Here is a 26,691-nt window from a genome sequence, read left to right on the forward strand (position 1 = left end):
ACCTGAACTACCTGGAAGCTCTTTAACCCCAGACATACACAGCTTATTCTTCCAATACTGGATATCCCTTGACAACCACAAGCTCTTTCTGTAGTGTCTGAAATAGTACCAAGTGCAAAGTACACCCATGAAGTACTGAGCAAACAGAAAGTGAAAGTTGATCAGTCGTGTCCAACTCTTTGCAACCACATGAATAGTTGATGGAATTCTCTAGGCCAGAATACCGGAGTGGGTAGCCTTTCTTCCCAACCCAGGGATCAAACCCAGGTCTCCTGCATTGCAGGCATATTCTTTACCAGCTGAGCCACAAGGGAAGCCTGAACAAATAAGCAGAACAAGAGTAAGCAGAACAGGAGACAAATTCTCTGTGGGCCACCAGGATCAAGATCAAGGAATATATGACCAAGCAAGTCAAATTTATTATTCCCATGTTTAAATATTAAATATCAGTAATGTGTAGGAACCATTTATCCCACCTCAACAATCATTAAACTATTTATAGTATAAAAAGTACTATAGCACAACTTATTCATGGAGCACAATTAACTCTTCTTGGATAGATGTATTTCTATAAAAAAAATTCTAAGAAAACTCCTGATTAAAAGAATTTTGGAGTGAAACTGAAAATCTGAGGAGCCTGCCTGTGAGTAAAATCCTATTGCCTGAGACAACAAAATGATATTTCGTTGGCTATTGTTAAAACATAAAAGAGTGTGGTTGCAGACACAGAAGCTGGCAAAATGCTGAAAGATATGCAGTTTATTAAATTCACTGATAGTTTTTTGAGTAGAAGTGTGTGTGTGAAAGTAAATGAACTTGGTACCCACTCAATGAAGAACAGACTGAGAGAGCATATAGAGATAAAGTACCTGAAAAGGCAAGAGCCATGAAGAAGTAAGCTATCAGAGATGATCTGGAATCGTGCAATGGTTTCTGCATTCTTGTAGTTAAAGGAACTGTGAGCTTGAACCAAGTTAACTGAAATCTGAAAAGTGAAGAAAGTTTCCATGTGCTATTGTGTTATCAGTATTTGAGATCTGTTAACTCACTGAATCCATTAGTAACTACATAATTTAAGTTTTTTTTTTTTTTTTTAAATAAAAAAGAAGGCTAAAATTATTCAATGAGAAGCTGACCGGAACAATCATAAGAGAAAGTTTCAAAGTTTGTACTTTTAACTACTGTACTTCATATCGTCAAATAACTAAACAAAAAAAAAAATAAACTAAATTGAAAGTAAGCATATTCCACAGCAACAACACTTCTGGGTAGGATCTAGCACTGAATATCCTGTAAACGTGAAAAGCGCCCTTTGGTCCATTACATGCTTTATGCATGTTTAATAAGTGATGAGACACGCTGAGTGTCTCATCCTTCCACATCATGTTTGTAGCAGAACCAATCTTGACATAATGAAGACTTTGTTGCTGCTGTTGTTCAGTTGCTTAATTGTGTCCAACTCTTCGCGACCACACAGACTGCAACACACCAGGCTTCCACCTTCAATCTTTCCCAGCATCAGGGTCTTTCCCAGTGAGTCAGCCAAAATACTGAAGTTTCAGCTTCAGCATCATTCCTTCTAGTAAATATTCAGGGTTGATTTTCACTAGGATTGACTGGTTTGCTCTCCTTGCAGTCCAAGGGACTCTCAAGAGTCTTCTCCGGCATCACTTTTGAAGGCATCAATTCTTCAGCTCTCAGCCTTTTTTATTGTCCAGCTCTCACATCTGTACATGACTACTGGAAAAATAATAGCTTTGACTATATAGAACTTTGTAGGAAAAATAATGTCTCTGCTTTTTAATACACTGTCTAGATTTGTCATTGCTTTTCTTCCAAGGAGCAAGCGTCTTTTATGAGAATTTACAACATAGTTTCTTGACTAATCCAGGTGATAGATTTATGTGTGTGTGTGTGTATGCTTATTTTATTCACTTTTGTCAAATAGTCATGTGAAGTGTAGGTGTGTAACTTATTTTTGTTCATTGATCCTAAAAACAACTCCCCGAAAATGGACAAAGTTTTTGTTGTTCAGTCGCCAAGCCATGTTGAACTCTTCAGGACCCCATTAACTGCAGCACACCAGGCTTCCCTGTCCCTCACCATCTCCCAGAGTTTGCCAAAGTTCATGTGCATTGAAGTGGTGATGGACAGGACTTATTAAAAAAAAAAAAAAAAAAGACAAGTTTGCCGTCCCCACACCTGATTTTTTTAAAACGCAAACAGTAACCCCGTGATCTATGATACTCTTATCTCCAAGTTTCGATGTCATGAAATTGAAGCTCTGCTTTTTATTTTCTTCAAATCTCCTCCTCCAGCCTGGTCCTTCTGAAGCACATTTCTATATCTTGAGAGGGAAACATTTATTACATTTTCCAAGAAATCATTTTAAAACAGTTCCCAGAATAGCATCACATTCTGTTTCAAAGATGATGACCATCTAACCAAAACAAAGAGCATTCCTGGTTTTGTAGTCCAAATCTAACACTCTCCTCCAAGCTTATCATTCAAGAAGGAAATGGTAACAGAATGTCTCAGAGAATATAAACATCTTTCTCGATTTCTGAGATGTGCAAGATATTTGTCTCAACCACTTGGAATACTAGAGTGTTTTGTCATGTCCTCTTGAAAAAACAAACCTCTACTTTGGTTAAAATAATAACACTTCAGTAATATCAAAATACTTCTTATTTTTCTGTCGAATAATGAAATCTCTCCAATTCCCACCTCCCAACAGAATTGGTTTATACATTACTACCTAATTGACTTGTAATGATTTGCAGTTTTGCAAAATAGAATGATATTCTTTTATTATTAAAATGTTCTTCATATTCCTTCCAATTCATGTCACTTTATACTTTTTGCTGAAAATTAAGGCACTTTAAGAAAGAAGACTTTGACAGAGATTAAAAAAATTCCCTGTACCCTAATTCTCCTTTCTTCATTCTCCTTAAAATAGATAATACTACCTCTTCACTGTAAGTAAAATAGCATGAAAGATTAAAAAAAAAAAGAATATTATGATAGGAAAAGATGGGAAGGAAGAGACAAAAAGGGAATAGAATAGAGATATAAATTCCTTCCCTGTCTCATATTTGGTACAAGGACAGCCCTTAACATATATGTATAAAATGATTCTTTGATTTTGAGTGTAGGAATTTCAAGACACATACTAAAGTATCAGTTAGACTGCTTTACTTATTCTACTGATAATTATAAACAAATGGACATGAGAGAGACCTGTGGTGTCTGATCTTCAATATATCAATCTGTGAAATGGATAAAATAACAGTATTTTTCTAACTTGTATGTGATCTATAGTTGTATTTCCAGCATGTTTAAAGTGTACATGTACATGGCCCATGACAGTTCTGTAATAATTATCTGTGAAATTAATAAAACAATTTCATGTATTTCAAATACTGGCACAAGGAAGACATTCCCTAAATTATGGGTAATTTTAGCATTGATTTTTGTGTTTTTACAAAGTGATGAGTCCTGGGGCTGCTCATCCTTCATTATAGGTTTTACTGCACTGGTCAGTACAATAATCAGATTATTTGGGGGATCATTATGTATGCATGGCTTGCGGATCATTTTAACATTACAGGAAAGATCCCTATCACCAACATTTCCACCTCCATCTCATATCCTTCAACTGGCTGACAATTCAACTTGGTGTGGAAAAAGCTGGTGATCAAAACTCATTTCTGAAAGGCTGCATGACTCATCTACTTACCTCAGTTTTTATACATGTACTGATTGAAGCTGTCTGACACCCTTAAGTAGGTATGCTAATTGGGAGCACTTTCCTGAGGTGAACATGTGCTTATGGACATTACAAGAATTGCAGTCATGTTACTGACTCCCCTTTGGCCAAGACAGTGAGAGAGTTGACATGAGAATTGGGCTTAGTGATTGAGGAGAAAATATAGAAGAAAACAGCAAAGTCAACTGTGAGGAGACATATTCTGAAAATGAGCACTGTGATATGGAATGGCAGTTGAATTAACTTGTTCTATCAGTTCAGAGCTGTGGATCCAGTAGGAATGGGTGCAGTGATGGGTCACTTCAGAAGGTATATTTTCTAGTATTCTTTGGTCCCACACAGATTTGGAGGGATGTCTACAGCTTTTTGTTGTTGTTCAGTCACTAAGTCATGTCTGACTCTTTGTGACCCCATGGACTACAGCATGTCAGGCTTTCCTGTCCTTCACTATCTCCCAGAGTTTTCTCAAACTCATGTCCATTGAGTTGGTATGCCATCCAAAAGCCATCTCATCCTCTACAGCTTACAAGAAAGCAAGTAGAAGACACTGGACATCATCAGCAGAAACTTGTGTAAGTAGATCCATCTAGCGATCAATGCTTTCAGCCCAAAGCATGGAAGCATATTGGGCACACCATGCACACCTAGAAATAATGTCAATTATGGGAGAATAGTGGAGTCATGGTGACTGCAGCCATGCAATCAGAAGACAATTGCTTCTTGGCAGGAAAGCGATGACCAACCTAGACAGTGTGTTGAAAAGCACAGACATTACTCTGCCGACAAAGGTCCATATAGTCAAGGCATGGTCTTCCCAGTGGTCACATAGTGTTGTGAGAGTTGTACCGTAAAGGCACAACACCAAAGAAGTGGTGCCTTTGAACTGTGGTGCTGGAGAAGACTTCTGAACATTCGCTGGACAGCAAGGAGATCAAGCCAGTCAATCTTAAGGGAAATAAGCCCTGAATACTCACTGGAAGGACTGATGCTGAAGCTGAAGCTCCAGTACTGAACTGTGGTGCTGGAGAAGACTTCTGAACATTCGCTGGACAGCAAGGAGACCAAGCCAGTCAATCTTAAGGGAAATAAGCCCTGAATACTCACTGGAAGGACTGATGATGAAGCTGAAGCTCCAGTACTTTGGTTATCTGATGTGAACAGACTCATTGGAAAAGTCCCTGATGCTGGGAAAGATAGAGGGCCGAAGGAGAAGAGGGCTTCGGAGGATGAGATGGCTGGATGCCATCACCAAGGTAATGAACGCAAACTTGGGCAAACTCTGGGAGATGGTGAGGGACAGGGAAGCCTGGCGTGCTGCAGTCCATGGTGTCACAAAGAGTCAGACACCACTGGGTGACTGAACAACAACAGCGGAGTCATAGAAATAGTAATAGCTCTTATAAGCCTCTTTCCTTTCCACTGAAAATGCTTATCATTCAGGGATGTATGTGACATTAGAAGTTGCTTCTGGTGGAATACTGCAGTATTCCAAAGCATATTGCAGCATAACCACCCTGCTACTAGATGGCATTCTTTCCTTCCTTCCTCTTCTGCTCTCCCTGTCTTTCTCTCTATCTGCCTTCTTCCCTCCCTTTTTCCCTCTTTATTTTCCTTCCTTCTCACTAAAACAATTTTTTTTTCTGACATTGCAGTTAGCTGGCTAACATTTTGGGACTCTGATTCCAAACCGCACAGATGCTTAAAGGAAATTCCCCACTCCCCTAAATTTCTGAGTGGAACTGATGCAATAAGAAGTACAAAAACCCCTAAAATCACTCAAGTTTTCCTGGCAGATACTAAGCTCATAACCCTCTAAGAACTATGAGAATCATAGTGCAGTGTTCCTGACAGGGGAAACCAGAGATTAAATAAAGTCAGGTCCATATACTGCTCTATTGCATTCTTTCAAGAGCTTTGCTTTTAAACCTGGAGACAGACAGGATGCTGTTGATTTAAACATTACGAGGTCACTTATTAAAAGTCTTTATCCCACACATTAAAAAACCCACAAGAAAATATCTTGTTGAAGCTCAATTCCCAGTACCTCAAAAGTCCTATCTCTTTCCTGCTTCAATCCCTTGGCACATTCCTACTACCCCAATAGCCACCGAAACCCAACAGCTGCTTAGGGTGGAATTGACTAAAATTCTCAGACAGCTGTTAGGGATAGTTTTCAACCACAAAGAAATGTAAGTTGAAAAGTTCACAGCAAACGTTTTTCCATTCTCAAAGTAGGAGACTACTGCATTTTTGATAACCTTATAAAGGGGAGATCACTTGATAAGAAAAAAAAATCATGTTTGAAAGTGGTAAATTCAATTGTCACTAGTAAATTAACAAATATTTTAAGGATATAATACAGAACTGTGAAGAAGCTACTGGTGCTTTTGTTAACTGCTAGTTGGGATACTAAAAAGAACATTTCAAAAGTTTAAGAATGCTTATGCAAGTTAAAAAAATAGAAAAAGACATTCTATATTACTGACTAAAATTTTGTACATAGAGCAGGACAAACTGTCTTCAGTTATAAAAGCAATTTTACAAAATAATATTTGAAGACTCTAAAGAATGTTAATTATATATTAAGTAAAATGATTATAAAACACTAAATAAAATAGCTTTATTTTGTATATATATGTGTGTGTATGTACATACCTATGTATACATAGGTATATATACATACATATGTATATGTATATTGCTGTTGTTTAGACATAAATCATGTCTGACTCTTACAACCCCATGGACTGTAGCCCACCAGGCTCCTTTGTCAATAGTATTCAGGACAGTTGCTCATTGAATTGCACTGCTGAGAGATGAGGAAGCTGTGCTCTATCCATTAACATCCATCCCTCACTGCTTGAGGGTCATTGTTCCAGAGTGTTAATGTCCGCTTTGAAGGTGTGCTCCACAAAGTTCACAGACAACTGCTGGGAAGGGGCTGGGACACCACCAGAACCTCCACGTTAGCCTTGTAGGGTGTCTGCATTTATAAGGGAATATGCTCTTTAGCAGGCTCCCCAGGTGCCTCAGTGGTAAAGAATCTGCCTGCAATGGAGGAGCTGCAGGAGATGTGGGTTCGATCTCTGGATCAGGAAGGTCTCCTAGAGGAGGGCATGGCAACCCACTCCAGTATTCTTGCCTGGAGAATACCATGGACCAGAGGAGCCTGGTTGGCTACAGTTAATAGGGTCACAAAGAGTCAGACATGCCTTAGTATGTAGGCAAGCATGCTCTTCAGCAGAAGAAGCTATCCCTGGATTGAGAGGATGAGATGGGAGAGTAGAAAGCTAATCTTGAGTTCCAGTTTTGCTTCTTGCTAGCTCTGAGGGCTTCAACAAACATTGAACATCTCTGAGTACTAATGTCCTCATCTATAAAATATCAACAACACTGCCTACAATCTTTCCTTAAAATAACACCAAACATAATCCTGTTTCAATAAGATGATAAGGAACTAAGATGTGCCTCATTTTTCCGCCTCCATTTTCCAACTGTGTTTGAAAAATACAGACCAAGAAGTTAAAAGTAAATTGGAAACTTGTTCCTGGAACAGAATCGGGATTACTAGGACGTCACCAATTTCATTAGCATTTTAGGAGTGCATATTCTCTGTGTTAAGAGAGTATTGTCACCATAACTATTTGCATTTTGGTCTCAGTGGACATCTGAACCTTAGGGTCTTTGTTTCTCTGGGGCCAACATGAATGAAATCCTCTTTAGTAACTTTATTCCTGGTTATTATAACCATATCTCCTCTTTCCTTAACTGATAAATTCCTTCTCCAAGAGTCTGCTATTTCTTTTTTTGATAACAGATATTTATTTCAATGTGTATTAGGAAAAATGATCTGGACCATAAAACTCATAATCTATTCCTACTGTGGTTATATTTAGTTGAGGACTTTATAAGTTCCATTTCCTCCCTGCAGGGGGAGAGTGTGACCCTTAGGTCTGTGAGGAAGGTTCCCATGACTCCTCCCTCACCCCCGTGCTCGGTTTTTGCACGTTCAGTCACACTCACCACGTTGGCCCTCAGCTCATCTTTCATGGCTGGCCAGCCGCCAACACTGCTTTGAACTGTGGAAAATCTGAGAAGTGCTTGATAGCTTTTTATATAGCTTGGTTTGATACCAATAACTCTTGAGTGTGGATGTCAAGGCAACAAAGCTGCAGCTCGCAAAAGAGAGAAAAATAATAAAAGAAATCCCCAAAGATATTAAGTGAATAATCTGCAAAATGCTCAGAAGAATTTTCTTATTGTTTCTCTGTGTGTTTCTCAGAGTGCCTTGTTAATTAAGGTTCAGGACCAAGAAGTGAATCTATCATCAAGCCTCCATCCCTCCTGCATGCATAACAAATTGCTCACATAAGCTGTCCCCAGATCTCATCATCTCTCACTTCCCTCCTTCAGGAACTTTAAAGCACTGAGCAGGGTAGACTAGGCTGCAGTTGCATTATATGAGAATTATGATTTGCCTTTAGCTGCAATTTTCAAATATTTATTAGACCAAGATTAGGGGCAGAACCGAACAGGATCTCTGAACAAGTCCTTTGAATTAATAGCTTCAGTAATTTAGGAGGTTTGAAGAGCAGGAATATTGGGGGGTTGGGAAGGTGGGACAGCGGCCCACCCAGATTTATAAAATAAATCGATATCCTTTTCTATTAGGATAATTTCTCTATAGACACTGCTAAACAGCAGGGCTGAAGCTCAGGCTTAGATCACTCCTTTTCTAAAGTCAAAGCATCCACAACAGGCCCAGCATTTGGACCATGAGTATTTTTTTCCCCCAAAGGGTCCCCAGAGAGAGAAAGAAAAGCATAGATGAGCTTTAAGTAAATGGAGCCTTGCCAACGAATTCGGTATAGTCATTTGTCTTTGGTACTTAAACAGAGCAGAGAAGGAAGTTCTTGAAGTAAACTCTGGGCTGAGCAGAACACTGTCAATTCAAAATAATTGGAATTTATTACCAGAAACTAAATAGAATAGGCAAGTGCATTCTTACTTGCTCCTGAACTTTTCTTTTGATGCAGTTAATCCTATCAAGGTATAAAATAAAATGTATGTATTATCAAGTTTAGAACTATCTTGGGGTAATTTTGTGAACTGTATTCAAGCTGTGGTACTTGACACTTTTAAATATATATATAATATATATATATATTATAGAGATATATTTAATGTGGGCCATTTTTAAAGTCTTTACTGAATTTGTTACAATATTGCTTCTTATATTTTTTTTGTTTATTTTTTGGCTGTGAGGCTTATGGGATTTCAGCTCCCAACCAGGGGTGAAATCCACACCCCCTACATTGGAAGGTAAAGTCTTAACCACTGGGCCATCAGGGAAGTCCTTACTACTGGACTTTTTTTTTTTTAACTTACCCCATTCAACTCTCTTTTGATTCATCTCTGCTAACACTTTCCCATCTTTCCTCAGCAACTTAGTATCAGAGTAAAGACATTAAGTAGTAATATTGAGAGATGTGTATTTTTTACATTTTGGCTTGAATAATGCCCTTCATTCATATGTTGAAGTCTTAACCTCCAGTGCCTCAGAACATGACTTAATTTGAAGATAGGGTCTCTATAGAACTGATCAAGTTAAAATGAGTTTATTAAAGTGGGGCCTAGTCCTATAGGACTGGTGTTCTTGTAAAAGGGGAAATTAGTACAGAATCCTGCATACATGGAGAATGCCACTTGAACATGAAGATACTACTTAAGTATCTGAAATTACGCATTCTTTGTTTCTATTGCGCAGAGAACTTATTAAACTACAGATGTCATTAGGAACAATTCAGAGTCTAGAGGAATAGTCCAGATAGAAAAATGGGAACTAGAATAGAATAATGGTACAGCTCTTTTGGAATAATAGTGACATTCAATTACCGATGAAGAGAAGAAAGTTAATTATCATGAATATAGCTGGAATAACCTTATATCTGCTTAAAGAGCCTGGTTCTTGATTTGAATCTGTACCTTCAGTTAATTTGTATATGTTCACATACAGTGTCTAGAGTTCCATATTCCAATTATAAAATTAATCACAAGAAATACACCAGTTACCTTTATGCTTAACAAGATGTCCAAAAATTGTTAAAATCCCTACAGTTTATTTAATGATTGGAGGCAAGCTGTGTTGTGGGATGAAACATTGCCTCTCTTTTACCCCAAGGAAGGAGAATTCATGTTTAATAAGAGTGCAAAAGAGAAGAGATGGAAAAGCAGGGATTTTTTTTAATCCAACTGGAAGATGAATTTCCTCAGGCTCACGTTTCCATTAAAGGGGTGTTGCTTTTTTCCACAATCCTCAATAACTTTTCAAAATCCCTCTAAAAATCAGCTATGCTTTCTTTCCAACAGTAAGTTTCAAATAAGCAGACTAACATTTCTTTGCTCATACAAAGAGATCTAAATGACGTTTTTTAATATGTGTGTATTCTCTATTGCTTAATGCATGTAAAACCTTTTGAAAAGAGCCAATATTTTATTTCCATAGCTTTTTATCCAATAATGCTAAAGAAGCTGAAGTTGAATGGTTCTATGAAGACCTAAAGACCTTTCAGAACTAACACCCCAAAAAGATGTCCTTTTCATTATAGGGGACTGGAATGCGAAAGTAGGAAACTCCAAGAAACACGTGGAGTAACAGGTAATTTGGCCTTGAAGTACAGAATGAAGCAGGGCAAAGGCTAATAGAGTTTTGCCAAGAGAATACACTGGTCATAGCAAACACCCTCTTCCAACAACATGAGAGAAGACTCTGCACATGGACATCACCAGATGGTCAACACCGAAATCAGATTGATTATATTCTTTGCAGCCAAAGATGGAGAAGCCAAAACAAGACCAGGAGCTGACTGTGGCTCAGATTATGAACTCCTTATTGCCAAATTCAGACTTAAATTGAAGAAAGTGGGGAAAACAACTAGTCAATTCAGGTATGACCTAAATCAAATCCCTTATGATTATACAGTGGAAGTGAGAAATAGATTTAAGGGACTAGATCTGATAGACAGAGTGCCTGATGAATCTATGGAACAAAGTTCGTGACATTGTACAGGAGGCAGGGATCAAGACCATCCCCAAGAAAAAGAAATGCAAAAAAGCAAAATGGCTGTCTGAGGAGGCCTTACAAATAGTTGTGTAAAGAAGAGAAGCAAAAAGCAAAGGAGAAAAGGAAACATATACCATTTGAATGCAGAGTTCCAAGGAATAGCAAGGAGAGATAAGAAAGCCTTCCTCAGCAATCAATGCAAAGAAATAGAGGAAAACAATAGAATGGGAAAGACTAGAGATCTCTTCAAGAAAATTAGAGATACCAAGGGAACATTTGATGGGATCAATAAAGAACAGAAATGGTATGGACCTGACAGAAGCAGAAGATATTAAGAAGAGGTGGCAAGAATACACAGAAGAACTGTACAAAAAATATCTTCACTACCCAGATAATCACAATGGTGTGATCACTCACCTAGAGCCAGACATCCTGGAATGTGAAGTCAAGTAGGCCTTAGGAAGCATCACTATGAACAAAATTAGTGGAGGTGATGGAATTCCAGTTGAACTATTTCAAATCTTAAAATATGATGCTGTGAAAGTGCTGCACTCAATATGTCAGTAAATTTGGAAAACTCAGCAGTGGCCACAGGACTGGAAAAGGTGAGTTTTCATTCCAGTCTTAAATAAAGGGAATGCCAAAGAATTGTCAAACTACCTCACAATTGTACTCATCTCACACGCTAGTAAAGTAATGGTCATAATTCTCCAAGCCATGCTTCAGCAATATGTGAACTGTGAACTTCCTGATGTTCAAGCTCATTTTAGAAAAGGCAGAGGAAACAGAGATCAAATTGCCAACATCTGCTGAATCGTTGAAAAAGCAATAGTGTTTCAGAAAAACATCTACTTATGCTTTATTGACTATGCCAAAGCCTTTGACTGTGTGGATCACAATAAACTGTGGAAAATTCTGAAAGAGATAGGAATACCAGACCACCTGACCTGCCTCTTGAGAAATCTGTGTGCAGGTTAGGAAGCAACAGTTAGAACTGGACATGGAACAACAGACTGGTTCCAAATAGGAAAAGGAGAACATCAAAGCTGTATATTGTCAACCTGCTTATTTAACTTATATGCAGAGTACATCATGAGAAATGCTGGGCTGTAAGAGGCACAAGCTGGAATCAAGATTGCTGGAAGAAATATCAATAACCTCAGATATGCAGATGACACCACCCTTATGGCAGAAAGTGAAGAGGAACTAAAAAGCCTCTTGATGAAAGTGATAGAGGAGAGTGAAAAAGTTGTCTTAAAGCTCAACATTCATAAAACTAAGATCATGGCATCCAGTCCCATCACTTCATGGCAAATAGATGGGGAAACAGTGCAAACAGTGGCTGACTTTATTTTTTTGGGCTCCAAAATCACTGCAGAGGGTGACTGAAACCATGACATTAAAAGACACTTATTCCCTGGAAGGCAAGTTATGACCAACCTAGACAGCATATTAAAAAGCAGAGACATTACTTTGAAAACAAAGGTCCATCTAGTCAAGGCTGTGGTTTTTTCAGTAGTCATATGTGGATGTGAGAGTTGGACTATTAAGAAAACTGAGTGCTGAAGAATTGATGCTTTTGAACTGTGGTGTTGGAGAAGACTCTTGTGAGTCCCTTGGACTGCAAAGAGATCCAACCAGTCCATCCTAAAGGAGAGCAGTCCTGGGTGTTCATTGGAAGGAATGATGTTGAAGCTGAAACTCCAATACTTTTTGGTCACCTGATGTGAAGAAATTACTCACTGGAAAAGACTCTGATGCTGGGAAAGATTGACAGCAAGAGGAGAAGGGGATGACAGAGGATGAGATGGTTGGATGACATCACTGACTCAATGGACATAAGTTTGTTTAAACTCCAAAAGTCGGTGATGGACAGGGAGAGGCCTGGTGTGCTGCAGTTCATGGGGTTGCAAAGAGTCGGACATGACTGTGTAACGGAACTGAACTGAACTGAAGTTTTTATAAAAAGATTTCATCAGCATATTTGTGATAAAGTGTTTATAAATTAAAAGTAAACTATTAGGTTTACATATTTTTTTTTAGCACATCTTGTAGTCTACTGTGTATAGCAATATACCTCTATAGAATTTCCTTGAGAAATAGCAAACTGATATAACTACAGCCCTTACAGAATAACTCACTGATAGAAGGTATTCCTAGAGCGTGCAATCTGATGAGAAGAAGCTGGGTAGAGCAGTATTCTAACAACATGAGCAAGGTGACCTTTAATGGCTTTTCTTTTGAAACTCCTTAGAGGCAAATTAGAGAGGAGGATGATGTAATGGACTCTTTCTGCACGTTGGGTAAAGTGCTCATTATTGCTCCTCCCCCACTTTGGTTTAATTCGTTTCCTACACTGATAAATGCTGACTTTGGTTCTAAACCTACTTGCCAAGACTGACACAGCGGCGATGCGTTCAAGTGTCATGTTAACTCAGCCAAACTGTCATTTGCAGAAGCCTTTGTAAATTGACTTTGTATTGAGCTGGTAACATCTGACTAATTTCTACTAATACTGCACAGCAGCTATAACCACTTTTGAGGAGCCCATTAGCCTTGTTTAACTGGCATCATAAATAATAAATTCAAACTGCTGGGAATTGGCTTATATTCTGTACTGCTTTTTGACGTATTTTTGGAGTCAGGTACATAATTTCACACTGATGATTCTGCTAAACCCAGAGGCTTGTATCTGTTATTCTTACATCCCAACCAAATATTTTAAAGAAATAAGGCATCGGCTGCACTTCTCTTATATTCCTAATGTTACAATTTTGTTTATGGAAAATAAAAATGTGTAATTATCTAACAGTTCTTTGGCAGGTTATTTGAATTGCACCCTGGGCTGATTTTTCAGGTCTCCTTCAAACCATTCCCACCCTTATCTCCTTTCATCCGGGTTAGTATTGCAGGTCCGGTATGAAAATCTAAGGGATTCTCAAACTTTTCAAGAAATAAAATGAAGGCAGCAATAGAGACTAGAGAAATAGATTATGGCCAAAAAACTGAGAGTCAGCTTTGAGCATATTCACTTGCTACAGTGTAGAGGGGAAGTGTTCTGACTTGAGTCTGGCTCTTACTGGGGATGTACTGGGAATAATATTTGTCCAACATATGTCCTTTAAAGAAACAAAGAGCAAATGAGGATGGTGGTTTTTATTTTAGCTTTTGCTAAATTATTTGTATTGGGTATAGTCATTTTACAACAAAGAGACTTAGCTACATATATCCCCTCTTTTTTGGATTCCCTTCCCATTTAGGTCACCCTAGAGGATTGAGTAGAGTTCCATTAACAAAAATATGTGGAATCTGGAAAACTGGTATAGACGATCTTATATGCAAAGCAGAAATAGAGACACAGACAGAGAACAAACACACAGGCACCAAGAGGGGGAAGAGGTGTAGGATGGATTGTGTGGTTGAGATTGACATATATACACTATTGATACTCGTGTAAAATCGATAACTAGTTAAGAAGATGGCCATTGAAGAAGAAGCAGCAAAATAAGAATCAATTAATACGGTAGCATGGGCTATAGCAGTATTATGGGTTAAAGTAGTGTAGGGACTTTAAAATGTCCTCTTATAAATATGTTATGAGGTAAGGAAAGCACTTTATCATTATTATTATTACTAAGTTAAAAGACAAAAAGAAAAGGGTAGGAAGGGCAAATGGTGCCAGTCTGTTGCCCTAAACGACATGTTCCTCGCGCTCTGAGGAGGGTGCTGCTGTGGATATGGATTTCGTGACACAGTCATCAGCAGGAGTTGGCTTTGCTGGGTCTCATCTTTCTCTGGGTTTGTCTTCTGGAAGGGCTCTTAGAGTGCAACTGATCACAAAGCATCGTGGCAGCTCCATCTCTTGTCTGCAGACTCACTGCTGCTGCTGCTGCTGCCAAGTCGCTTCAGTCGTGTCCGACCCCATAGACGGCAGCTCACCAGGCTCCCCCATCCCTGGGATTCTCCAGGCAAGAACACTGGAGTGGGTTACCACTTCCTTCTCCAACGCATGAAAGTGAAAGTGAAGTCGATCAGTCATGTTCGATTCTTAGCAACCCCATGGACTGCAGCCTACCAGGCTCCTCTGCCCATGGGATTTTCCAGGCAAGAGTACTGGAGTGGGGTGCCATTGCCTTCTCCGGCAGACTTACTAATCTCCTTCATTTATAACTTGCCACACCCTTCCACGCTCAGCAACTTGTCCTTAGAACAAAATCTCATCTCATTTATGTGTAATTTCATGCAGAGTTTCATATAGAGGGTAGGCTTTGTATGAAAACTTGATACAGTTATGCAAATATTGAGGGACTGATACAGAGATTTAGGAATCTGCAAACCACATTTCCCATGTTCGTTTGCCATTTGGCTTATTAAATTCTATCAGCAAGAGGTGCTGGGGGCAGATTAGAAGGTGGAATTTCTTTCATTTACTCTTTGTCTTTTCCTTTCTTTCATAGAATCTTTGAAGGGAGGGGGTGCATGCCTCTTCAATCCCAACATTGGAGACGGTGGTTCTCGCTCCCAGATCTTGGTGCTGGAGGCAGTGGCAGTGTTTGAAGTTGGGAGCTTTTTCCACTCCCAAATCCTGGCTCAGAAATCTTCCTTCTTTTAATTCCATTTCCTCCTAGAGTTAATAATCTTTGACTCAGCTCCCTTTCTCTTACTCTTCTCTTCAAGTTTTGCCCACCTACATAATCAATCATTGTGCAACATTACTCTTATCTGAGAAATCTGGTAATCAATCATCGGACCACATCACTTCTATTTGAGATGCTCAGTTTCCTTTTTTCCTAGCTAGACTCTCACTACTACAGAAAGAACATATGGGAGAGAGAAAAACGTGAGACTCTGGGTTGATTAACGCATGAGAATGGCAGGCAAAATAGAAAAGCATTTTATTAATGTGTATAAAATAGAAAACTTTCCTTAATTTATTCTTTAACAATATTAATAACATTTTTCCTTTGTTGCCAATGATTTTGTTGAAAAATGATTTTGTTAAAATTATGAAATAATTAATACCTATAAATATATATGTATATGTAACATAAAGATACATATGGTTGTTTTTGTTGAGTCATTCAATCATGTCTGACTCATTGCAACCCCATGGACTGTAGCCCACCAGGCTCATTCTGTCCACAGGATTTCCCAGGCAAGAACACTGGAATGGGTTGTCATTTCCTCCTCTGGGGGATCTTCCTGATTCAGGGATTGAGCCACCTGGGAAGTCCACAAATATATATAAATATATACATTTGGTGGCCATACAATAATAATTAAGAAATATAAATTTGTCTGCTTGCCTGATTAGGACATAGAGTAGCCTGTGTGCTAAATTCATCACATTTCTCCCTCTTACTGTAATAGAAAATCACTATTCGAAATTGTTTTTATCATTCTCTTGGATTAATAGGTTTCTTGCATATGTATTTATGCATGCACTACATAATACTTAGATATTTATGCTTTAGGTTCTTGAACATAGAACTATTATGCAACTAATAAAATTCTGTAAGTATCCTTTTGAGAGTTTCTCAACTTTATTAAAATTGTTTGTTGGGATCAACCACAATAATATGTTTAGCAATAGCTCTCTCCTCTATAGGATTGCCTTGTGTTAATATATTATAATTAATTTATTCTTTTCCACACTGACGCTCCCAAATTTTCATTTTCACCAGGAGACGTGTTAAAAATCTTCTCTAGCATGTTTCCCAGTGCACAGACACAGCAGTTTCCCTGAAAAGTGCTATTGCTGGGTCACAGGATATATGTATATTCTATTTTATTAGATAATATAACATTATATCCTATTGTAATGGTAGCAATTTATTTCTGTAATTACCTGGCTTCTATCTTCCTGTCAATCCATATTATTTCCATGACTTTATATTGTCCGTTTTTTTTTAATTTGCATTTAATTGCTTGTGAATAATAAAGTGAAAGACTTTACATGGTTTTTGATCATTAGTCTTCCCTATTTTGTCAAATACTTGTTTTTATTTTTCTATTTGTTTCCTTATGTCTTATAACGGTTACTTTATGTGTGTTACATAGCAATCTTTCTTTTTTTTAATTAATTTATTTTTTTAAATTTTATTTTATTTTTAAACTTTACAATATTGTATTAATTTTGCCCAACATCAAAATGAATCTGCCACAGGTATACCCGTGCTCCCCATCCTGAACCCTCCTCCCTCCTCCCTCCCCATACCCTCCCTCTGGGCCGTCCCAATGCACTCACTATATACCTACAAATATTTTTTTCCAGTTTGTCTTTGGTCTTTTTACCTTAACTGTGGTGTCAAGTCAGGAATGGACATTGCTAATTTCAAATTAGCTGTATTTATCATTCATCTTATTTTTGCTTTTTTTTTAATCTAAAACATCTTTTCCCATTGCTAGCAACACAAAGATGTAAAAATATTTTCCTATTCTGTTTCTAACAGTTTAGAGTTCTACCTTATGCATGTTGGAATAATAATATATTTTGAAATATGTAGAACATACATTTCATATGTTTATGTACATGTAAACTATATATTATATATATGTATGTCTCAAGTAAAACTTTTACTTTAAAACATTTCAAACTTGAATTTTTTATGACTAAAACTTTTCTATAATATTTGTTAAGGTTAATTCAGGAATATTTGCTTCAATTATATATGATCAAATCTATATAATGTTTGACATGTGGTAATTGGAGTACCAATAGAAGCATAGAGACTGTGACAATATTTTGGAGTTTTAAAATTACTTTTTTCTTCTATTTTCCCATCTGTTTGAATTTAGCAATATCTTGAATACACTTGGAGTACAAGGAGATCCAACCAGTCCATTCTGAAGGAGATCAGCCCTGGGATTTCTTTGGAAGGACTCATGCTAAAACTGAAACTCCAGTACTTTGGCCACCTCATGTGAAGAGTTGACTCATCGGAAAAGACTCTGATGCTGGGAAGGATTGGGGGCAGGAGGAGAAGGGGACAACAGAGAATGAGATGGCTGGATGTCATCACTGACTCAATGGATGTGAGTCTCAGTGAACTCCGGGAGTTGGTGATGGACAGGGAGGCCTGGCGTGCTGCGATTCATGGGGTCGCAAAGAGTCGGACGTGACTGAGCGGCTGAACTGAACTGAACTGAGCTGAATACACAAGTGTTCAACACTTGGTTAAAAATTACAATCTCCCACTGGTATATTTTGCCTTTATTTATACTTATTTCATCAAATTATGCTTCCATTGCACCTTTGTGATGGTCATAATAGCTTTTTAGGAAGTCAGGGAAAGTTTTTCCTTTGAATGGGGTCATAACACTGTGCCAACAGAGCACAGAACATGGTTAACATGCTCAGAAAATGTAAGAAGGCTACAAATGAAAGAGCATTCCATCATCACCCCGATGTGATCAGAGTCTTTTCACTAGTCTTGAACGCCAGAGTCAGGCTCCACTCAGGGTGACTATGATGCAGAATGCAGTGCGTAGGCATTCTTAATTGAACTGATAGAAATGCTTGACAGACTAATGGTTGTAATTGTTCACCATTTCACAGAGCAAAGACTTTGCTCAGTAAATAGGAGGCTTTGTTTCCAACCTAATTTAATGGAAACACAGAAGGTACAAGAAAGGAATGTGCCAACTGACACAGGGTGCAAAATACAGCATTTCAGAGACTTTTGTGCAAATGTCCATCATCTGACATCTGTCAAAGCAAGCTCGGGGATGGCTTCAGAGCATACCCACTTGCCAGCAGCAAACATTTAGTGAGGTTCGTTCTCTGAGGAACAGGGTTGGTTTGTTTCACAATGAGAGCATTTGAATCAACCTACATTTCCCCCAAACCCCAAACTACTACACAAACACCACAGAGCCTGCTTATGCAGTAAAAAGAACAGACTTTTATAGCATATGGATTTCAATCTTTAGATGAATTGAGAGGCTCTAGGAGTACATGAGAGAAGGCACATGTGATGCAGCATATTTTATTGTAGCCTGGATAAAGGCGTTAAGGCCTAAAGAATATTATTTCCAACGAATACATAACATTAAATGGGCTCCATGCTGCCTGTGTGTGCACTCTATTAAAGCATCTTGAGTGTTGATACTTCTGTTGGCTGGCCTGATTTCCATTTCAATTTCTGTAAGTATCATAAAGTCTTATGGAATGTAAAACTGTAAAATTTAACTGTTTTCTATCATTTTTAGTTCAGTCTTCAAAAGAGTCAGGGGAAAGAAATTCTGGTAGAGTATCCTTAGGGCATGATGTATCTATATATTTTTTCTATCTTTCCTTACAATAATTGGCCTATGGACTATCTATTTTGTGGGTCAGTTCAGTTCAGTTGCTCACTCGTGTCTGACTCCTTGTGACCCCAAGAATAGCAGCACACCAAGCCTCCCTGTCCATCACCAACTCCCGGAGTTCACTCAAACTCACGTGCATCAAATCGGTGATGCCATCCAGCCATCTATTCTCTGTTGCCCCCTTCTTCCTTCCCCCAATCCTTCCCAGCATCAGGGTCTTTTAGTTTACCCAAATTCATGTCCAGTGAGTCAGTGATGCCATCCAGCCATCTTATCCTCTGTCATCCCCCTCTCCCCCTGCTCCCAATCCCTCCCGGCATCAGGGTCTTTTCCAATGAGTCAACTCTTCGCATGAGGTAGCCAAAGTACTGGAGTTTCAGCTTCAATATCATTCCTTCCAATGAACACCCAGGACTGATCTCCTTTAGAATGGACTGGTTGGATCTCCTTGCAGTCCAAGGGACTCTCAAGAGTCTTCTCCAACACCACAGTTCAAAAGCATCAATTCTTCGGCGCTTAGCCTTCTTCACAGTCCAACTCTCACATCCATACATGACCACTGGGAAAACCATAGCCTTGACTAGACCAACAAAGGTGGTAATAAGTGGCAGATTCAAATTTCCAGTATTTGGTAGAGTAACACCTACGTTTCTCTCCCTGATCTCTACCCTCAAGTCCAATATCATGCCCTGATCTCTGGGCAGAAATTTAGAAGCAAATGCAGAGTGTCATGGCAGTGACAACCTGCATGAGAATCTCACTAGCAGTGATATTAAATTTCTCAATTACATAAATATTTTAAAATTTAACTTTGAGAAAAATATCTAACTCTATGCAATTCTTTGAAAAAAGTGTTGGTTCATGACTTCCATTTTTAATTCATTGTTTAATTTACAAAATTATTGAATTTCCTGTAACCATGGAAGTTTAGACTTGACCAATACTGAGTATCATATCCAAACTCTTCATTCAGTATATGAAGAAATCAAGGCCTGCTACAGGAATGTCTTTGTGCAAGAACATACACTGGAATATTCAGTTATTAAGCATGTTATAAGAGGGCTATAGTGATATTGAGGTATTGATAACATTATTATCATTTAGACCCAGATATTTGGGGAAAAACCCAGGTCCTTTACATGTCTTCATTTTCTGTCAGATTCTTTTGGAATTCAGATTTACAAGTGGAGACTAACCTCAAAATCAGCACTGTACAGCTTTTCCAAGTATAAACGACTTCTTATTTATCTGCTGTTTTAAATTACTTACACTTTTAGTAACAGTGATGCTTAAGGGGGGACTTTATGAATATGTAAATGAATGGCTTAATTTATGGATCCATTCAGATTCCATGCATTGAAAAACACTGAACAATCATAGTGATATTCACCATTGATCCAGGATTTTCTTTTTCCTAGACATTTGGCAAATACAGACTTTAATTATTGCAACTTTTCTCCTTTGGTGTTTTATGTAAGAAAAAAAATATAAGTCAAAGAATTGCAGGTAGACAGATAGATATTGGAGAAGGCGATTGCACCCCACTCCAGTACTCTGCCTGGAAAATCCCATGGAGGGAGGAGCCTGGTAGGCTACAGTCCATGGGGTCGGTGAGGGTCCGACACGACTAAGCGACTTCACTTTCACTTTTCACTTTCATGCATTGGAGAAGGAAATGGCAACCCACTCCAGTGTTCTTGCCTGGAGAATCCCAGGGACGGAGGAGCCTGGTGGGCTGCCGTCTCTGGGGTCGCACAGAGTCGGACATGACTGAAGCGACTTAGCAGCAGCAACAGATAGACATTACAGCTGAGGAAGCTGAAGGCTTCACTTAGTGGGGACTCGAGCCCTCTCCTAACCCTAAATGCATATGCTCTTTCCTCTGACATACTTCCCACAAGTATCGTTCTTCTAGTGTCAGGAACTTTGCTGTAGTGATCTAATTTTTCTTAATGGTTCTTTCATCCTCTTTCTTAACTTCATCCTCTCTGTTTTTCTTTCTTTATTTCTGTACATAAATGACCTAGGTGTGACTATGGGTTAGCCCAGTGTGTAAGGGGTCATGGTTTTAATTTTATGGTCAGTTAGCGATATTTGTATCTTCAGCCCAGGCACCTGGTAACCGCGCGACGGGCGGAGTGAGAAAGTTCAGCCTAGCGCCAATCTTCCATTCCCCCTGGGCTCCCCAGAGGCTGTCCCAGTGCCTGTCCTGCCAGGCTGACCTATGCATGTGCTTCCTCATAGAAGTCCATGCGCCCTAACGATTTTACACAGCAAGATGCTGAATGGCCAAGATCCCAATTCTCATCCTTCCATTTTGGGAAGTGAAATGGATCATAGGGCAAGTCTTTAGCTGATCTCTGTAAACTCACTGCTGATCCCAGTAAACTCACTGGGTCACTTTCTCCATGGTGACCTGGCTTCAGTCTGGTTATTTGGGTATTTACCCACCGGATATTCTTTTTAGCTATGATTTCCTTTTAAGGATCATAATAAAAACCTGTGGACAGTGCTACTTAATCACCAAATAATAAAGCCATGGTGAACTAGGCAGCGATAGAAGTGAATCCTGGGTGAAAAAAATACCTTATTTTAGATCCTGACCTGAAATTACTTTGGACATCTATAGTGAAAGGCCCATACTACTTCCAATAACAACAACAACAACAAAAACCATACACAAAAGCCACAATATCTGTGTTTTAAAGCTGTTATCCATACTCTGAATATGTTTGCAGATTGTTTTCATAATAAATGCCTGTTTTAAAAATGATACTTTCTGCTTTAAGGGTCCCAATGCCAAAAGCAATATTACTATTCAGCACTTAGCATATCAGTGCTATAAGACCTGAACTCCAAAGGGTAGCAGTTGTCAATTTAAAAGCATGCATCAGATAACAAAAATACAGAAATAAAAATAGTATTAAGAGTCTTCTTTACTGATAGTGCCATGATTGGTTCAGAGAACAAAACCCTAATACCAAAATATGCATGACAAAGTCAAGCTTCGCTTTTCCACAACTGCGGAGCTAGGGGATCAATTTTTTGTTAAATTCTGATAACATTCCACTTCCACTGTGCAAAGAATCACCTAGGTGACCTACACCCAAGCTGACTATTTTAGCACAGGGATTTCACACAAAAACTGCTGTAGCTGCAGATCTCATGTGATAATAAGAGAAAGGACAGACTGGAGACTGGGAATCAGAAGAAGTAGGGGTAGCCCTGAGTGCTCTCTTTCAGACTCGTGGTAAATCTAAGTGAACTTGACAAAGTAGGTCAAAGCTATAAAGTATATCTGATCACATTAATGTCACAGATACATCAAAATCACAAGGTTGAGAAATGATGTCCATTTCTCATGAGCTTAACAGTTTACAGCACATTTAAATATGCATTATCCTATTTATTTTAGGCCTCTCACAACCATCTAATGTAGTAGAGCTTATTATATTAATACTAACATAAGTCCGGTGGCTGATACTCCTCTCATAGACTTAGTTTCAATTTGCCAAGAAGCCACTAATTGCACGTCTTGTGCAAGGGCAAAGCCTGTCTTCTAATTTTTAGAAAATTCCAAGCAGTGCATTCTCCCATGGTGGCATTTGAATCCTGGAACTTTAATGTGTGTACACTCTTGTGTGGGTTGTCCCTTATGAACTCATATCTTGGTTTAGGTTTTCCCAGAAGCACATGATGAGACAAGAATTTAAATGCCGATCATTTGTGTGGGAGTTCTCTTTATCCAAGACAAAGCTGGTAGAGGAGTGAAGAAATAAAGCAGAAAAGGAAAAAGTCAATAAGGTCATGTAAGCCAGGTACCTCTGTGAATAAATGGAGCTCAGTTCTGCCAATGAACACTTGGAGGCATTGTAGCAAATGTCTAAAGAGTTTGTGCCCACAGTCAGTGATTAGAGGGGCTACATTCAAGGACACTGATACTCCAATACTTGCAGTCTGCCATATGCACTGGGACAACAGTGTTCCTGAAGACAATAAAAATCCCTTTGGCAGAGGTTGTAGGTGTTCACAATGCCAGTTTTTTGGAGTAAATGCAGAAAGGATATGGATAAAGATATGGGTTCAATCTCCTTGCCGCCCATGTTATGGTAAAGTACATTCATTGTGAAAGATTCTTTTTTAACTCATTATAATATATGACATTATATCCAAGCATAGCATATCCTTAATTTGAGTTAAAAATAAATCTTTCATATTGTGCACTTTATCGGTTTAAAAGATATAAATAAAAATTAGAGGTCAGAAGCAGGGTCATATTGTAGAAAGTACAGTGTCATCTGACCTCTTTTTCCCTCTCCTCTCGCCTCTTCCTAGTTCTTCTCTTTATTAATTTGATCCTCCCATCTCTCTGAAGCAGAATACATTCTTCTTAATCATGCTAACAGAATTAATGATCATCTTCCTTTTTATTCATTTTTTTGTATATGTGTGTATTCCTTTAGAATTCATTTCCCTCACTTAAAACAAAAACAAACAAACAAACAAAAAAACTTCCCACATATCTAGTGCTTTTCCCAAGAGGAATGCTAGTCAATAATATTTAATGATATTCATCATAGTAGTTTGACAGATAAGGAAACCGAGGCAGAGGTGTCTCTATTAGTTTTTACTATTGCAAAGTTAAGAAATATTAAAGGTCTTCTGATTCTAGAGCCTGAGATTCTTCCCCAAACAAAGTGGCTTCTGATCATGGCTTAAATAATGTAAATAAATGTAGAACGAGACTCAGCTAGATGTGACCTACCATTAGGGTACTTTTTCCCACCCTACCTTGCCAAAGAGGTAGCTGGTTGGGCAGAAGGTTGGAGAGAGGACTGTTTGCCTCCCCGTGAGCCCCACATGACCTATCTGTCTTTAGGATTTGATATTGTATGTCAACCTTGCTTGAGCATTTCTGTGATTTTATTCTCTTCCAGCTTCTTTCAGTTGTATTTCAAGATGAATTAGGAATTATGATGAGAAACAGGAAGCATGATTTTGTAAGGAAATAGTGTGTTTTGGTGACAAAGCAAACGCTATTTTAATACATTTTAAAAATGCTACACAAAGTATACTTTGGTTATCTGCACAATTTTGAACTTTCATTCTTAGGCCACGAGAGTCAAACAATGGATTAGAATATTTTTTGTGAAAATTCTATGACTTTAGCCTTTATTATGCTGTTTTCTACTTGCCATTGGCTTCCCAGGTGACTCAGTGGTAAAGAATCCACCAGACAATGTAGGAGCCACAGGAAACGTGAGTCTGGACCCTGGGTCTGGAAGATCCCCTGTAGGAGGAAATGGCAACTCAATCCAGTATTCTCGCCTGGAAAATCCCATGGATAGAGGAGCCTAGTGGGCTATAGTCTAGGATTTGCCAAGAGTCAGACACAACTGAGCGCATGCCTGCCGTAAGGATTCCCATATTTTGAGTGGAGAATGAAAAATAATATATTTTCCTTACCTTGAAAGAATAACATATAAAGTAAAAAAATATCTCCATGATTGTGCCCTGGTGACCTCACACAGTTCACACAGGCCACCAAGGCAGAGTCTAGCACAACAGCTTCTCTGAGCCTTGGAGGAGCTCCAAGTGGTCCTCCCAGGACTTAAGAGCATGATGAACACGTGAAGGGATTCTAGGGATTCGTCTCCCATGCACTTCCCTACCTTCCCCGGGAGGCTACCATGAGATACTTCCTCATTGCCTCCCAGGTTCCGGTGACTATGAGGCTCTCTGCCCACCTCCTTCAGAGGAGAGCTGCAAGATATACAACCACTAGATGCAGCCTAGATTTGGCTCCACAGCACTGAGAGACATCCAACACCTCACACTGCAGTCACCCATCGATGTGTCCTCTATGGCAGGTGTCCCCAACCTCCAGGGTCCAATACCTGACGATCTGATGTGGAGCTTATGTAATAGAAATAAAGTACACAATAAATGTAATGCACTTGAATCATCCAGAAACCAGCTCCCCACCCCAGTCCATGGGAAAATCTCCCACAAAACCCATGCCTGCACCCAGAAGTTCGAAGACCACTGCTGTGTGTTGCTTGGGTTTCCCTAGTGGCTCAAACAGTAAAGAATTTGCCTTCAGTGAAGGAGACCCGGGTTAGACCTTTGTGTTAAGAATAGCCCCTGGTAAAGGGGATGGCTATGCTCTCTAGTATTCTTGCCTGGAAAATTTAATGGACAGAGAAGCCTGGCAGGCTACAGTCCATAGTGTCGTAAAAGAGTGGGACATGACTGAGCCTCTAAACACACACACATGCATGCTGTAGGGTGTATGCGGCAAGGACCCGGAGGCTGGCATCTTTGTCTGTTCTTCCTTTTGATGTACCTAATAAACTGAGTCTAAAAGCAGCTTCATGTATCTTTACTAGCAGAGTTAGGCAGGCTTCGGCATCAACCTTGTCTTCTGCTGTAAGCTTGATAGTGATAACTCCTTGTCAGATAGGGAAAGCCTCCAATCTATCTTCAAGACTCTCGATGAGAAGCAACACTTCATTTTCAAAGTTCCTGACATTTTGTGATCTTCTAGAAAAAATTAAAAATCAGGCCAATTTTCTGTATTGTCATATCAGGGTGAAAACTTTAATAAACTTTTTGATTTTAGCTAAGATTATGTGGCTCTTTTTCCTTCACCAGGAATTCCCTTAGCATTGAATGACAGTGGTTCAATGGTAAAGACTCTGCTTGCCAATGCAAGAGATGTGGTTTCAATCCCTGGGTCAGAAAAATCCCCTGGAGGAGGAAATGGCAACCTAGTACAGTATTCTTGCCTAGAAAATCCCATGGGCAAAGGAGCCTGGTGGACTAGAGTCCCTGGGGTCACAAAGATTCAGACTGAGCACAGCACAACTGGAGTCAAAATACTGCATGGCTGGCATTCAGTGAACATTAAGAAAAATAAATAAGAACATTGTGAATCCAGACATCTGCACACAGCTTAACCAGAGGGATCAAATCAAAGTACATCTTCTTGAAATAACTATCTTGCCTTAAAAGTCTTATTTATGTAGATGTCCAGCTCTTTCATCTGATGTTAATATTCCATGTATAGGCTTTAATAATGCATATAAAATTCAACTTTAGCTTATTTTTAAAACCCTTTGAAATTCCCTCAAGTAGCCCATGGCCTTGAAATGGCCATGCCTTATTACCTGAGAGCCACTCTTATCAATCCCCTTATTGATTACGTATTGTTTTGAGCACCTACTATGTACCAAGACCATTTTCTATTTGTTTTTTTAATTTTATATTAGAGTAGAGCCAATTAGCTGTTATAAAAGCTTCAGGTGAACAGCGAAGGGGCTCAGTCATATGTATACGTGTATCCATTCTCCACTAAACTCCTCTCCCATCCAGGCTGTCACATATCATTGAGCAGAGTTCCCCATGTTATACAGTACAACTTTGGTGCTGGTCCATTTTAATGGACCAGAATACAAATACAGAAGTGTGTACATGTCAATCCCAAACTCCCTAACTGTCCCCTCTGCCCACCGTTTCTCCCTGGTAACCATCAATTTGTTGTCTAAGT

Source organism: Bison bison, unplaced genomic scaffold (assembly GCF_000754665.1).
Source record: "Bison bison bison isolate TAMUID 2011002044 unplaced genomic scaffold, Bison_UMD1.0 scf7180017864296, whole genome shotgun sequence".
Lineage (NCBI taxonomy): Eukaryota > Metazoa > Chordata > Mammalia > Artiodactyla > Bovidae > Bison > Bison bison.